Source organism: Streptopelia decaocto, assembly GCF_964273445.1.
Source record: "Streptopelia decaocto genome assembly, chromosome: 9".
NCBI lineage: Eukaryota > Metazoa > Chordata > Aves > Columbiformes > Columbidae > Streptopelia > Streptopelia decaocto.
The window spans coordinates 15,149,910-15,164,160 of NC_138664.1; positions in this window are offsets into that span (position 1 = coordinate 15,149,910).

A 14,251-nucleotide genomic window follows, 5' to 3' on the forward strand; every position below is an offset into this window, starting at 1 on the left:
ACCGTCATTGTTGAGTTCTTCAGGACACGGTTTAGAGGTGGACTTGACAGTGCTAGGTTAACGGTTGGACTCAATGATCATAAAGGTGATTTCCAACCAAAAAAATTCTATGATTCTATGATAAATGGACAGCCAGTAAGACCCAATTCTTAAAAACGGCAAACATGGACCAATCAGAAAAGCTGCACTAACATCAGCTAAAAAGCAATGAAAATAAACACGTAACTGAATAAACCATTATGTCGCAGAAAAAAAAAAATCTCCACTCTAAAGTTTAATCAAATAAAGATATTGTATTTCTCTCTTATTTAAGCTTCCAACCTTTTTGTTCTGATTCTTTCATAAAATCTCCTCTAAGTATGTGGAAAAAGCTCACTGGAAGTCACCTTAATTGTGGCTAGAACACTTTCTGAATCCAGCCATTCAGCATTCCACAGTTTGTTCTCAATAGACAGAAACCATAGTTAAGAAATAAAAGCTGTAATAATACAAGTTAACACTTTTCACATCTACTTAGGGAAAAAAAGAAAAAAAAAAAAAGACGTTCAAAACACCATTTCCCAGGTCCAGTTGTATCAACCTCTTACAGAAATTCAATATGACATAGTCAGTCTGCAGGGGCAGACTCTCTAGAGACAGCAGCCTTACCTTGCACTGCCCAGCCACACAGATTGAAGTTCCGTTTTGGTCACAGGGTGTCCCATCTATCACCTTTTCAGCTTGTCTCACGTAGAACCGGTAGCCAATCGCACGGCAATTCAGCTCACACTTCTGACTGCCCTTCACTGTGGAAAGAGACAAAAGTCCCCATTATAAAGACCCCAGCAGTAGTTTTAAGAAGGAAAAGCCCACTAAACTGACACTGAGGTTTGAGAGGAAGAAACAAATAGGCAAACTGAATGCAAAGTGACTACATCAAATTAATGGTGATGAAGAAACCAACTCCAAGGTAAGCATTCCAGCAAACCTTATGAAAATTTAAACAGTATCTCAGTTTTTAATTAGATATTTTCCCAAATGACCAAGAATATTTTTAGCTTTATAAATAATTTGCCAAATTTAATCTTCTTAAAGCATAAAAACATGCTACAACATTTAGTAACTAGTATCTCTAAAATTACACTGTAATCAGAAAGATGTGCATCAAATTAGCCTCATGTATAGCCACTGCTCGGTTCATATCAAATAATCATACTAATATTTAGCATTAAGAAACACATAAAACAAGCTAGATGCAAATTTAAAAAAAAAAATCTATTCTTTTCCTTTTCCAAGTTGCATTTCAGTGACTATCTCTTAGTTTAGGAGAAAATTGAGCAAAGAACAAAAGCATACAAAATGTATCATTATTCAAAACCTCGTGATCTCTGTTGACATGCAAGCATCAGAAGGAAGTCAGTCCATTGAACTCTGAGCGAGAGGAACACAGAGGACAAGAAACACTTATCTCCTCCTGTGAAAATCCGTTACTTAAACAGATACAGCCTAACACTCCACATATCTTAGGCCATCAACTTGGTAATGCATTTATGTAGTCTATTTCAAATCATATCATGTTGAAGTTGCCCACAGTTCATCAGCCCTATCTGTCAACTGAAATAACAATACCTTCCATTTCTTTCCAACCAAGAGCAGCACTGTTACCCAGTGGTGGTGAGATACACACAGAATATCCTTTTCTTTTAACAATGCTTACTGCTGTCATCAAAAACTAAAACTCCCCTGACTTCACCAAGCTTCAGTTCATACCCTGTAATACAACTGATACTCACTATTTAATGTGACAGAGATGGCATAAACCTCAGTCAGCTGCTACAACATGATATTCCCAGGATTTTCAGATTTTCTACTTAAGTGTATTTTCGGATCTTTAGCTAAGACATAACTTTTGACTATTTAGCAAAAAAAAAAAAAAAAAAAGAGTGCAATTCTTTCAAATATATATTTAACATATGTTTTCTGTAAAAGTAAAAAACTCAACTCAAATCACTCCCTGTCCAGACACAGGACTAGTGAAGACCAATTATGAAATTTGCATCTTAGATTTCCCATCACACAGCTATTTAGCTGACACTTGTATACATCATCTCTTGAATCTGGCAATCTTTTGATAAATCCTCAAACAACTCTACTAATTTTAAGTGAGGTTAAAGATCTGTTTACCTAGTTCCCTTTTTTGCAGAAGCTACGCATGCCATGCTCAACTAGGTAATTTTTCCATTGGCTATTTTTTCAAGACAGATTCACTATTTTACTGTTCCAAGGAGTTCAGTAAGTTACTAAATAAAAAGTGAGGTATTTCCTGCAGTTCAATCTCCAAGTATAACAGTTAGTTTTAATGATAAACTGAGCATTATTCTTAGCAGCTTTGTCACTTCACACATAACTATTTTCACAATTCTCAAATAAATATAATTCAGCTTCAGTGATTCATTACAACTGAAAACAACTTGTCCTCTTCTCTGTCTGAACATTCCTATTTTTATAACCCACAACACTGGCTATCAAGTAGCACCTCTGCAGAGTACATTTTCTTATCTTCCCATTCCCTAAAATCAATTCAAACTAGCCGTGTAGGGTTTCTGAAACGTCCTTATCTTCTATGTTGATTCCCCTTAGTTCAAAGTATCCTGAAGCCTCACATTCCCATATGCTTCCTCCTCCTCCTCCCTCTCATTTGGTTTTCATCCTTTAAAATATTATTGAAATTCTCAGTCTGCCTTCTAGATCCCAAGTTTTGAGCTACTCAGAAAGATCAATAAATTAACTGCTGAAGCATGGTATTTTTTCCCTACACCTCTCTCTTCCCTTATTTATGATTTGATAGGTAATGCAGGCTACTAACAACCACAAGCAGACCAAGCTTACTTTGTAAAATATGACTCCTATTTCATAACACTTGTCTTTTATTCTTTCTTTTTAGGAACTGTTCCTGCTGATACAAAAAACAAACAAACAAACAAACAAACAAAAACCAAAGACAACCAAACCAAACCAAACAAAAAAAACCCAAACCAAACAAAACCAAAACAACACTAAAATAGTCACTGACTTTGACCGGTACTGCCCACCCTGCCTCCCCCACACCTCTCCCTCCCCTTCCCGCCCCCCCCCCCAAAAAAAGAAGTCTTTATGAGCATCTCAGCCTGTAACCCTGCGGCCTTTGATATGCAGATTCTTTTCATGACCAACTGTAAGGCATTGCCTTGCTTAGTCATATTCCTACTACTACTACTACCTAAACACAACATTCCCAGATGTCAAAGATATGAAAAAAACTGTAGTCTAAGAAAAGCAAAATCTGTTAACTGAATTGCCCCTATTGAATGAGAGGCATTTCATATTAGGATTTTCTTTAAGCATTGTGTATTTACTATGCATAAGTTACAGCATAACAAACACATATTAGAATTCCCTTGTAAAAAAGGATACCACACTAGTAAAAAGTACTCTGTTGCCTCTTAACCTCACATGTATCTTGACACCCTCACTTACCCAGTATTTTGCCACAACTCTCGAGTTTTTATAGCTTAAGCTGTAGGTTAAACTACACCATTGGCTTGGCAACTGGACATAAAATGTCAATTAAACAATGAGCTGTGAAGCGATTGATTCCACACAGGAAACATATTTTAGTACTGTCATCTGATCCCAGAATTTACAGAAGGATCTATCTGACCTCAGGGAATAGAGTAAGTCTTCTAGGTGCAGACCTTCCAAAGTAGCTGGCAGCAAGAGACATTTCCACTCAAAAATGGGCTCTTTCAAGTGTGCCACAGTTTCTGAGACGGTTCACTATACAGGTACTGTTTTACATGTCCTCCTAAGGTTTTTGCTTTTCACCCTCATGCCCACCTTAGCACAACCAAGTCTTTGTGGGAAACTCTCATCTTACCCTACCTTGCTAAACAGTGAACTTGGGCGAAATTTAATGCTACCACACAGGTTCTGCCACAGGTATGCATTATTGATTTAACTGAAGGAGGTGCCTTTAGTAAATAATCCTGGTAACATGTAATGTTTAGTTTTCATTTTACAGACTGGAACAGTATCTGAATCAAAAAAATCAGTACATTTCTTATAACGTCCTCTCCAAACCAGCTTTAAGTACCTCATGGATATCCTGGGCTTGTCTAAACTGCAAGAATTGGGAGCTTTTCCTCAAGTTCTCTGTTGAAACTTACTTTTCATCTTTTCTTATGAGGAACAAGACCCAGAAAGGTGAGAATGGGACACCACCACAATTCTGCCACCTCCCATTTCACCGGTAAGGCTACCAAGATCCCATGTTTAATTACAAAGTGCACCTGTTCTGCATCACAGAGCAGAGAAAACGTTCTACCATAGAATGATCCTCTAACTTGTTCTACCAAGGCGCAAAAGCCCTGCAGATAGGAACTAATTTAGAAATCATTACCCTTCTGGACAGACGAAAACCTGAAGTCTGTCACTGGCAGGAGCAGTGTGATTAAGTACAAAAACCAATCTATGTTCCAGTTAGTTTGTCCTATTCATTGATGCACTAAATTTCACACAAAGAACCTACTTTGCATGGCACATATACTGGCAATGCGTAAAGCTGGAAAAAAGAGAAAACATCTATTTATCAAATTCACACTGTAAGCCACAGTCAAAATGAACGCAAGAGTGGAGAAGTTGCCACCCATTTATAGTTACTTTTATCCTCCTAAGAGTGATTTAATCAATCTAACTTAAAACACTATTAAATACCATTTCCCCTAAACAGCCTGTTTAAATGCAGATTTCATTACAGTACAAGTTTGAGAAGAAAAATTCAACTGTGCACTCATACATTTTTGAAAGGGAAAACACAAGAATTTAGACGTTACCACATTACAATGAATGGCTGGAGTTAAAACTAGGTCTTCAGCAGCATTTCAGACTAAGGCCTCTTTGCTGGGCTGGCCAAGAGGCATGGCTGCTGGGAAGCACAACCACGGGGAAAACTGTGCTCCCCACGGTTCACACTCTGAAGAACAAGCCTAAACTTCTTTCAGTCCCACTGTTAGCAAAGCAGGGGTGTGCAGGAGCCCATGACGCACTGCCCGCAGCAGGCGCTGCTGCCCTGATGAGGCGGCACCACAGGCCGGGCAGCCAGGGCTGCAGGGGCACCTCAGGGTGAGGAGAGACCGCGGTGCTCACTTGAGCACAAGCCACAACACGGCAGCCCCCGATCGATAAAACTGCTGGACGGACATTAACACGCCCATACACAAATACTCCCTGACAAACTGTGCTCTTCTCGCTCTCAGGCTCCGCGAAGCACAGCCCCACTCCCGCCCACAGGGGCTCTGAGGGCGGCCCTGAGGGACGCGAGCGCCCCCGCGCGGCGCAGGGCGGGTCAGGCCGCGGGGCGGGGCTTCGGGCTGCCCCGCCCCCGCCTTCCAGAAAGTTCGGTCGCGCGCCTGCGCGGAGCCCTGGCGGGCACGAGCGCCACCGCGCGGCCGCAGGGGCGCCTGGGCCTGGTCAGGTGGCGGGAAACCAGCGAAGGGAAGGCGGCAGACAGACCGTTTCACTGAGAAAGAGCATTTGCAAACGTCCCAGCTGCACCGAAAGGGAGCTCTCCGGCCGAAGTGTGCTCACGGTGAGCTACGATGAGCTCAGGGGCACATGGCACAGCCCCCAAGAGCAGCAACCCGCAACCCGCTGGTCACAGCCCACACAGCCCCTGAGATCGGGAGGGACGGGCCAGGGCAGCCAGGGGCACTGTGCCCTTGCACTTCATGTCAGCTGTCCCCTTCTTCCAGCTTCCTCCTCCAGCGCACTGTGCGTCCTCACAGCCTTGGCCCAAGGCAGCACGGCGGGAGGACTGCGGGCGCAGGGCACCGCGGGCCAAGGCGGCGGCAGAGCTGCTCAGCAGCGAGCTTGAGGGTATACAGAGAGAGCTCAGCAGGCAGCTTGCCAGTGCAAGGAATTTCAATCTAATGATATTCTTAGGAAAAAATGTTACAAGAAAGAGCATTCCAACTGCAATACATTTGCTAAATAATGTATTCAGCTGTTCAAAGGGAAGTAAAAATAGCCACAGAACAAAAAAAAACCCAGGAAATAATGTGCAAATCAAATCAAAATGCAACTGATCAGTAAACTAATGACATTGTGCACAGCCATACGCTGACTGCCCTTACAAAATGTAGTAACTTCCCTCCTTCTGTTGCAGCTCCTGAAATCGAAGCTGCATGCACGTTAAATCTGCTACCACAGACAATGCTGTAGATGCCACCAGAATAAATGATACAACAAAGACATTTCACATTCCCCATGCTGTGAGGTAGGGACTGGAATGTACAAACTCTCCTCGACGGTTCCTCAGTCCAAATCTGAATTTAATGTGAGATCCAGACTCCCCGTTGTTATCTATGTAGCAGTCCTAGTTCTCCGCAGAACATTACAGAATGCTTTTACCATTTGTCAGTTTTTGTAAGTTTGCCTAAACATCTAAAAATAGTTAATAACAACCTCTGCAATTTGAGAAACATGCCTTGAGGGTGCCATAGAGAAGTGGCATGCACACTCTTGGCAAGCAAATATCACATTCATGCTAATACTACATTATGGGATTAAGCGAATTTAAATTAGGCTTAATTCTCTGTGCACACTGCCTTGTAAAGTCAACTTCAGTGCTTCTCCATGACGAGCCAAGATACACTCATCCACCATGTGTCAGAACCGATTGTTCCAGGAACAAGTTGTCTCTGCATAGCTCAGTTATTTTCAGGGCCCAGCTTGCCATGGGCTGTAGTTCAGTATTTACGATAAAAGCCATGAATCTGCTTTACAGGAAGTGTAATGGGGCATATAGCAGACACGGGAAAAACTTTTAAGGGTTGTGCTCATGTCTACCCATGTAACATCTACTTCAGTTGAAGCTTAACAATGCTGTGGGATTTCAGCAATAGATTTGCAGGTTACGGACATTCTTGGTTATCCCATAGATGCCCAGATGGCAGAGGAGGAAGAAACGGTAGGATAAGGTGCCTGGCACATCTCAGGCTTCTGTATCCACCATACTTGTCAGTAAAGCTAGAGTAAGTCTACAGGCTGATGTAATCTAAAGAAAAGCAGTGCTCTCTTCCATTCAGAAGATGTAATTCAATGAGTACTGTATCAGTAAGGCAGAACTTACAGTTTTGGGAAACCAAAGTTTCTGTTTAAAGGTTTTATTTTCATATTGTAAGTGCTTCAAGATACGTGTTCATACAGGAAAGCAGAGCCAGGTCCAACACGCTACCAGCAGAAGCCTAGTCCTTTGCATACCGCTGTGGCTGCAGCTGACAGCTGCATTGCAGACGCAGAGTGGTGCACCAAGGCAGACGCTGACCAAAATGGGACAATTCCACGCTAAAAACCATCTGCCAGTGATCACCTGTGGAGCTCAGTGTGGATTACAAGTGTTGCTGCAGTACTATGATGCAGGCAACTTTGTTTATGCAGCTTCCTATACAAAGAAGGAAAATGTGTAGGAAACAAAAAATACCGCATTTCCTACAAGGCTTTCAAGAAAGCAGAACTACTTTATTTAAGGTTTTGCTGTTCGAGACAACAGACTATGTTGGCTGAGTTTTCAGTACCAGAATGTTAGTGCAATAGAGCACTGAAGGCTATCAGGTCTGTATCAAGAAGTGACCCCGAATCAGGCAGGTTTTCCACTGATGGACAGTTAAAAGTTTTTGAAGTGGCCAGAAAAAATAATGCTTTGTACAGCAGCTACCTGTTGCCAGATTCTAAATAACAATACACAAACATTTTCCAGGAAATAATTATCACGTAACTACATTTGGTCTTTCCAACAGAAATACTAATGTGGTGTGATCTGTTTTATTTGAGTCTCTTTTGATACTTTGTCCTTATTAGGCTTGGGAACATCTCTTCACAATTACCAGAATGAGTTGTGTTTATGTTTTACTTTGTCCCTTTCAGTTTTGTTAACTTCTTACAAAATTTTATTACCATGGCTCAGCTTTTTTTGCCAAAATTGTTTTCCATTCTTCATTCCAGTGATGGAGAAACTTTTTTTTTTACTTCCACTTTTCATTTTCTCATGTAATAAAGATGTTTATTACTTCACCTTGTCTCAATAACTTTATATATATATATATATTTAGATATTTTCTGCACTGGGGTTCAGATATTAGGTAAAAAAAAAATAATTCAAGCTTTTATAATGAAACTGCAAGTACATTTTAACAAATATGGAGCCATAACTGAAGATATCGGTCAAACTTCTCATCTTTACTTGAATATACCACAGTTTGTTCTACTCCCAGATCCTGTAAGTCCTGTGTTAGTCATGGGGAACCACTGTGGAGTAGATTAAGTGAAAAATTTTCTTCAGTGAAGTGAAATATTTCTTAAAGGCCCTGATGTTCCATAATCTTGTGCTCACATTTAGTCTTTATGGCAATAAGAAACTTGCAAACATTGTAATTTACTCCAATTTTCCTAGTTTCTCTGTTCAAACTAGAAACAAGTCTTTCATAAAAAACACTCATATTCAAGTCTCTCTTGACCAGCTGGACATCTGTAAATCAGCAAAAGGTATAAGTTTGATGTGCTTTTTATGAAATTACCGTTTGTTCTGACTGCCTAAAAGTTTGTCCCAGCACAATATGCATGTTCTACCTGGGTCCGCTGTAAAAGGAGAGGAATGTAAGTATTGGGGAAGTTGGGATGTTTAAATGTCCACAATGAGCTCAGTCATGTCTGCCATTTCAAATTACTTCTACAAGAGTGATAAATCTGAAGAGCTGCCGTAATAACCTTCAAAGGTGTTTGTTGGGGGATTTTTTGATGTAGAGATAGGATACCTCATACAACAGGGGATTTTGCACAATAACAGTGGCATAACTGCTCTGTGACATAAACATCAGGCGTTTACATTGTGAATGGCAGAGAATCATTATAAGAGTATGTACTTTTCTGCTCTGGTTACAGCTTTTACAGGCATTGGGGAAATCCCACAAATATAATTATCGAGCCATAATTTGTTAATTATAATTTGTTAATAATAATTTTCTTCAGTCGGTCCTCAAAACTGAGTTTTTCATTTGAAGTTTAAATCAATACATTCACATTTGTCTACAAAAACTTTAAGATAACAATTTAAATCTAAACTGTCGATGTCAATGCGCTGTTGGCCTTGGTTCAGGAGAGCACTTAATCAGGTGGTTTACATGAGTATGAGAAGAGTAAGTACTGTTGCCTTCAGCAGAACTGCTGCAGGCTGTATGTTTAACAGTGGCTCGAGGCCAGTATCCCTTTAAGTGACATGACCAGCTAATGTAGTTTCTTCTACAGACGTTAATTTTTACTGTGTTGCATTTGGAGCTCTTTTCTTCTTTTCTGAATTTAAAGGGGGGGAAAAAAAAAACTAAAAATGCCCTTTTTTCACATCAGCCTTTCATTGGATAGGCAGGCAGAATCCAGAATCTATTTGTCAGTCACTGAAGACATTGGCCACTGGATGTCTCCACTGCCCTATGCAAGTATCCATCAAAGTTCTCTGTCAGTGGGGCAAAAAGGCTTTTAAAAAGGCATTTATCTGTATTTACAAGCCATCACCTACACTTCGCACACAGTGCACAGCGGCCACACAGACTTGCTCTCTGGCCCTCAGAACAGCCAGGAGGTGGCAGTTTAATGTGGGCTGCACTTCTGGTGAAGCTTTGAATAACAGCTCCTGGTACGTCAAATCAAAATTATGAAAATGCTACTAGAAAAGTAAAAGAAAACCAAACAGCAGTTGCTTAAGCTCAGAAGTTTTTGCTTCCCTTTATGTCCACCAACAGCTAAAATTCTATCAGTAAAACCCTCATAAGATGACAGGTGAGGGACTATCCAAAACCCGTCAAGCACGGGTTTTCTCCTCACCATATTACGCTTTGCTGGCGTAACTGGCTAATTGATGTAAATCTGATTAAATCAACTATTTAGTAATTGTACGGTTTGACATCCCCTCAAAACTGTTTGTAGAAGATAGATTCTTAGAATATTAGGATTTCATGGAAGATGCCTTGTCTTGCAGGGATATTGTACAGAATTTATTAAAAATAAAATATTTAGGGAACATACTAGTGAAGCACAAACTACAGAAAAAAAAATACAACTATTTTAAACAACCTCATTTTCCAGCTACATATCTTTTTTTGTCTAAAAACTCTAGCACTAATCAAAGAAAACCTGCTACGTGCAGTGCAGTTTCTCATCTGGAGAACACCATGAAGTGCTGGCCACTTCCTGAGGGAGTCAGAGAACTGTCAGTCCCAACTGCTGTTAGCTTGGGATGTTCTGAAAGGAGCTTAGTGCTGCTTTCTGTCTGTCTTCAAAACCTGAAAGCACAGAGTATTTCTGTTTGACTCTGTTAGAATCTTACTGGCCTCTGGAATCTCAGCTTGCATCCAGATCTGTGTTTCAAAATATGATTCTATCTCCATCAGCACACTCGTACCCCAAAACAATTTGCTAAGTCAAATAATGTAAAAATGTACAAAATCGAAACTTTGGCAACGTGAGTAAATATACCTCCAGATCCCGCCTCCAGGCTTTCCACAAAGCGCTTGGCCATTTTTATTCAAATCAGTTCTACTGAAGAAGGACTTGATGTCACACTTCAGAATAATAAATGCCAAAGGTAGATGGGAAGAAAGGAGATGCAAGTTCGGGCTTGTGAAGCCCCCAGCAACATTCCAGACAAAAGCTTTCAGTCACCTCTTAAGGGAGTATATTTATGCTTACAAAGTTAAATGTCTTAGAAGTCTCTCTCCTATAAAAAATTAACTCTGTATTTGAACACTAAAAATTCCCAAAGTAATGCATTTCATGAAAAGGCCATGCATATACTATCCAGATCTCTAGTGTTCAATAAAACTCCTAACAAGGAGCCGCAGAAAGTCTTGCCTCACATTTGTGCACCAGTGGAGTTTTCCTGCGCACCAACGGCACAGCTTTGCATCTGTCGGAATTCGCTCCGCACTGAAGTGCATCCCAGCCTTCCTTTACGTGACACCAAAAATCACCTCCCGAGCTGAGAGCAGCGGGAGGAGGGAACACAACACTGCTGTTTCTTGCTTTCAAGCTCCTGTACCAACTGAGCCAGCTCTCACTGACTCATTGTGTTGCATGATTGGCAACAAATTTTTCTTTGTTAAACTGAATAGTACAGATTGCATTAAAGTCTAAATGCTTCCTGAAGTTATGCTTCTGTTAGTTATTTAGCTTGGGAGAGAAAAAAAGAAATCATTTGCTTTTAAAAATAAAAATTGTTACATCATTACTTGCAAAAATGATAATACAGTATCTTTTAAAAATTAGGAATCAACTTTCATTTTACTTTAATTATACAACTCAGAGACTATAAAGTTTTCAGTCATTTCAGTCCACAATGTGTTTTAGCTTCTTTAAGCAGACTGAATTTGCCAAAATTTCCCAGCCAAATCATTTTGGATAAACACAGAAAAATCCTCCCCTCTTGCCCCCTGCTTTCTGCAAGATGAGACAATGACTCTGAAACACATCTTTTTGTCCACAAATCCCTTTCCTGGGCTGATTAGCATACTGCAAATCATGTAGTATCTCCCTGGCCGATAACCTCATCATTTACAGTTTTCAGTGCTGACATGAACATGGCAGCTTTGATGAATACAGGCTTCAAATCCACTACCTGTGCTTGTGTAAACTAAATGAAGTTACAGTTGATTTACACAATGTGAGAATAAATTGCATTTTTAAAATCATAATGATTACAAGTTTGCTTTATTGAGCAATATTATTTTCTTCAGAAGCAAACTGTTGATAAAATAAGCTTTTGTGAAAAGCTTAAACACCTAGAAGAGACTAGACTGTCATTACTGAGAAAGGATGGCATGCAGATTCTTTAAAAGCATGCGTCTGTGTGTGCTGATGAATAAATAAAGGAAATAAAACACAAAGAGATTTAAAATTGAGGGGCGGGTCAAGGAAGACCCAGTAAATCAAGCTGATGGGCTCAGTTTCAGAGTCTACAAAAAAGCGCTCACATTATCTTGCTTCTCTGTGATGCCTGTTGTATTGTTGGGGACCGCAGACACCATGTACTCCTGAACCAACCATGCTGTTCTTGTCACTAAATGCATTGCTGTTATACCAATCATCTGTGTGTAAATGAATGCAAATATAAATATGTATAATGAACTATTTTTTATGTCTATCCAGCTGCTCCTGTACACTCGAATAAGCAGCTCCATAAATGACTGAACATCCTGCAGCCCAGACTGCCACCAACCCAAGCACACATTCCCATCTCTGCTCCTGAGAGAGGCTGGTGCTGCATATGACAGCTTTGGACCTGAAAGCAAGCATCTGCTTTCATACTCCATGTACAGAGGATCCTTAGCACGTGCATGTGTCAATGGGCAAAGCAAGAGAGGAGAGTAAATCCCTTTTTTAAGGGTTTCTAACTGAGGACTCTTTGCTCTGAACACCACCAAGAAATTACCACCTGAGAAGCCGCTGCAGAAAGAACAAAATCAGAAACAAGCAGCAGCTAAAAGTCAGCCCCAGACTGACGGTCACTGTCCCTTATGAAATACATGTCAACGTGTTCTGACTGAGCCTTATAGACTTAAGGATTGACTTAAGTGAAAAACAAAACTATTACAGGGTGATGAGTGTTTCTAAAATACTAGAAGAGACTTGTACTTATTTAAATTTTAATATAGCTATTATTTGCTCTAAAATGTCCTAAGTGTATTTCTGTGGCCTCCTGCCACAGTCATTTAATAGGCAAATAACTTCTTAAGGATTAGTTAAAACATTATGTGCTTTTATCTACATACTCATCAAAGATATTTATTTCCGACATTCTCATAAACATTAGTTAAGAAAATGAATGTTTGTTAGAACAATGTTTTCACTAGAATGCCAGTGATCTGGAGCTCAGTCAGCTAACTTGAAAGCTGCTCTCCCTCTGCTAGCAGATAAAGTCCCAGATATTCAGTGTTTGGATATTTGGTTTCACATTACATTTATTTTTAAGACTATTATATAAAAGACTATAATGATCATTGCTGAGACTCAAGATTTCTTAGGAACTTTGTTTCTAATTTTTCTTGTTTCTTTAGGTTTTCAAAGTTTTCATGCTTTGATTGCTAGATGTTAACAGTCCTGCAAAAAACTGAAAGGTACCAATGCAGTGGGCTTGGATTTGGGAAAATGTAGCTGGAAGGCCAGGGAGCCAGTTATTGCTCCCTGATGCAGGGAGCTGGTCCGCACCACCTCTGACCCTGGCACTACCAGCCTCTGTGCTCTTAACAGTCAGACTTCAAAATAACAAAGATTAAGTTCTTTCTTCACCTCCTGTATCTCTCAGCTAGGGGGGAAATTATAGTGTCATTACATGCAGTAAATAGAACTAGATACTCTAAACACAACTTCCTCCTCTCGTTCCCTGTATTCTCCCTGAGTTTGTTTCTTGAGATAGAAATATCATAGAATGAGCTGATGATGGAGGTTTTGCCATCAGACCCTCGAGTGGTCAGACAACAGGCCATGTCACCTGCAGATAAACCTGGAGTACCAGAGCAGTTGAGCCTAATGGACTCAGCCCTGGGCACTTGCAGGAATTACTGAAGCAAACTCAGAGCAGTTGTTACCTTTGAGAATTTGGGAGGGTGTGTCAGGTGACAGAAAACTAGAAAGAGACAATTTCTGAGCTGCAAAGTGCAGGCAAGAGGGAACTGAGAAATGCTGAACAAGTCAACTGAGTTTCATTTCCTGGAAAAATTCCGCAAGAATTCAAACCCACTGTTCATAAACACCTGTAAAATAATCAGGGCAGCAGCAGCAACCAGTATGGATTTGTCAAGATAAAAATCTTGTCAAACCCATTTAATTTCCTTCTACAAACAGGCTCTGTGTGTGGGAGAAGCGGTGGCTGCAATTTAGCTTGGCTTTTCTAAGGTGTTTGACACTTCTGCATGCTAGGAAAACACCACTTAGAAGAAGCTGCTATAAGGGATGTGCAAAATTGGTTCGAAAACTATACTCAGTAGTTCACTGGCTGGGTTTTGGGATCTATTGAGTGAAAACTGGTAAGATCTTTCCTAAATAGAGTTCCAGCTTATGTTTTCATGCACGAAGTACATGATGCAATGGAGAGATGATATTCACGGGTAACACCACGCTGGGAAAGGCAGCAAGAATATTGGAGGGAAGGATTAGAGTTCAAAAAAGCTGTTGACAGCTTGGGGAAGGG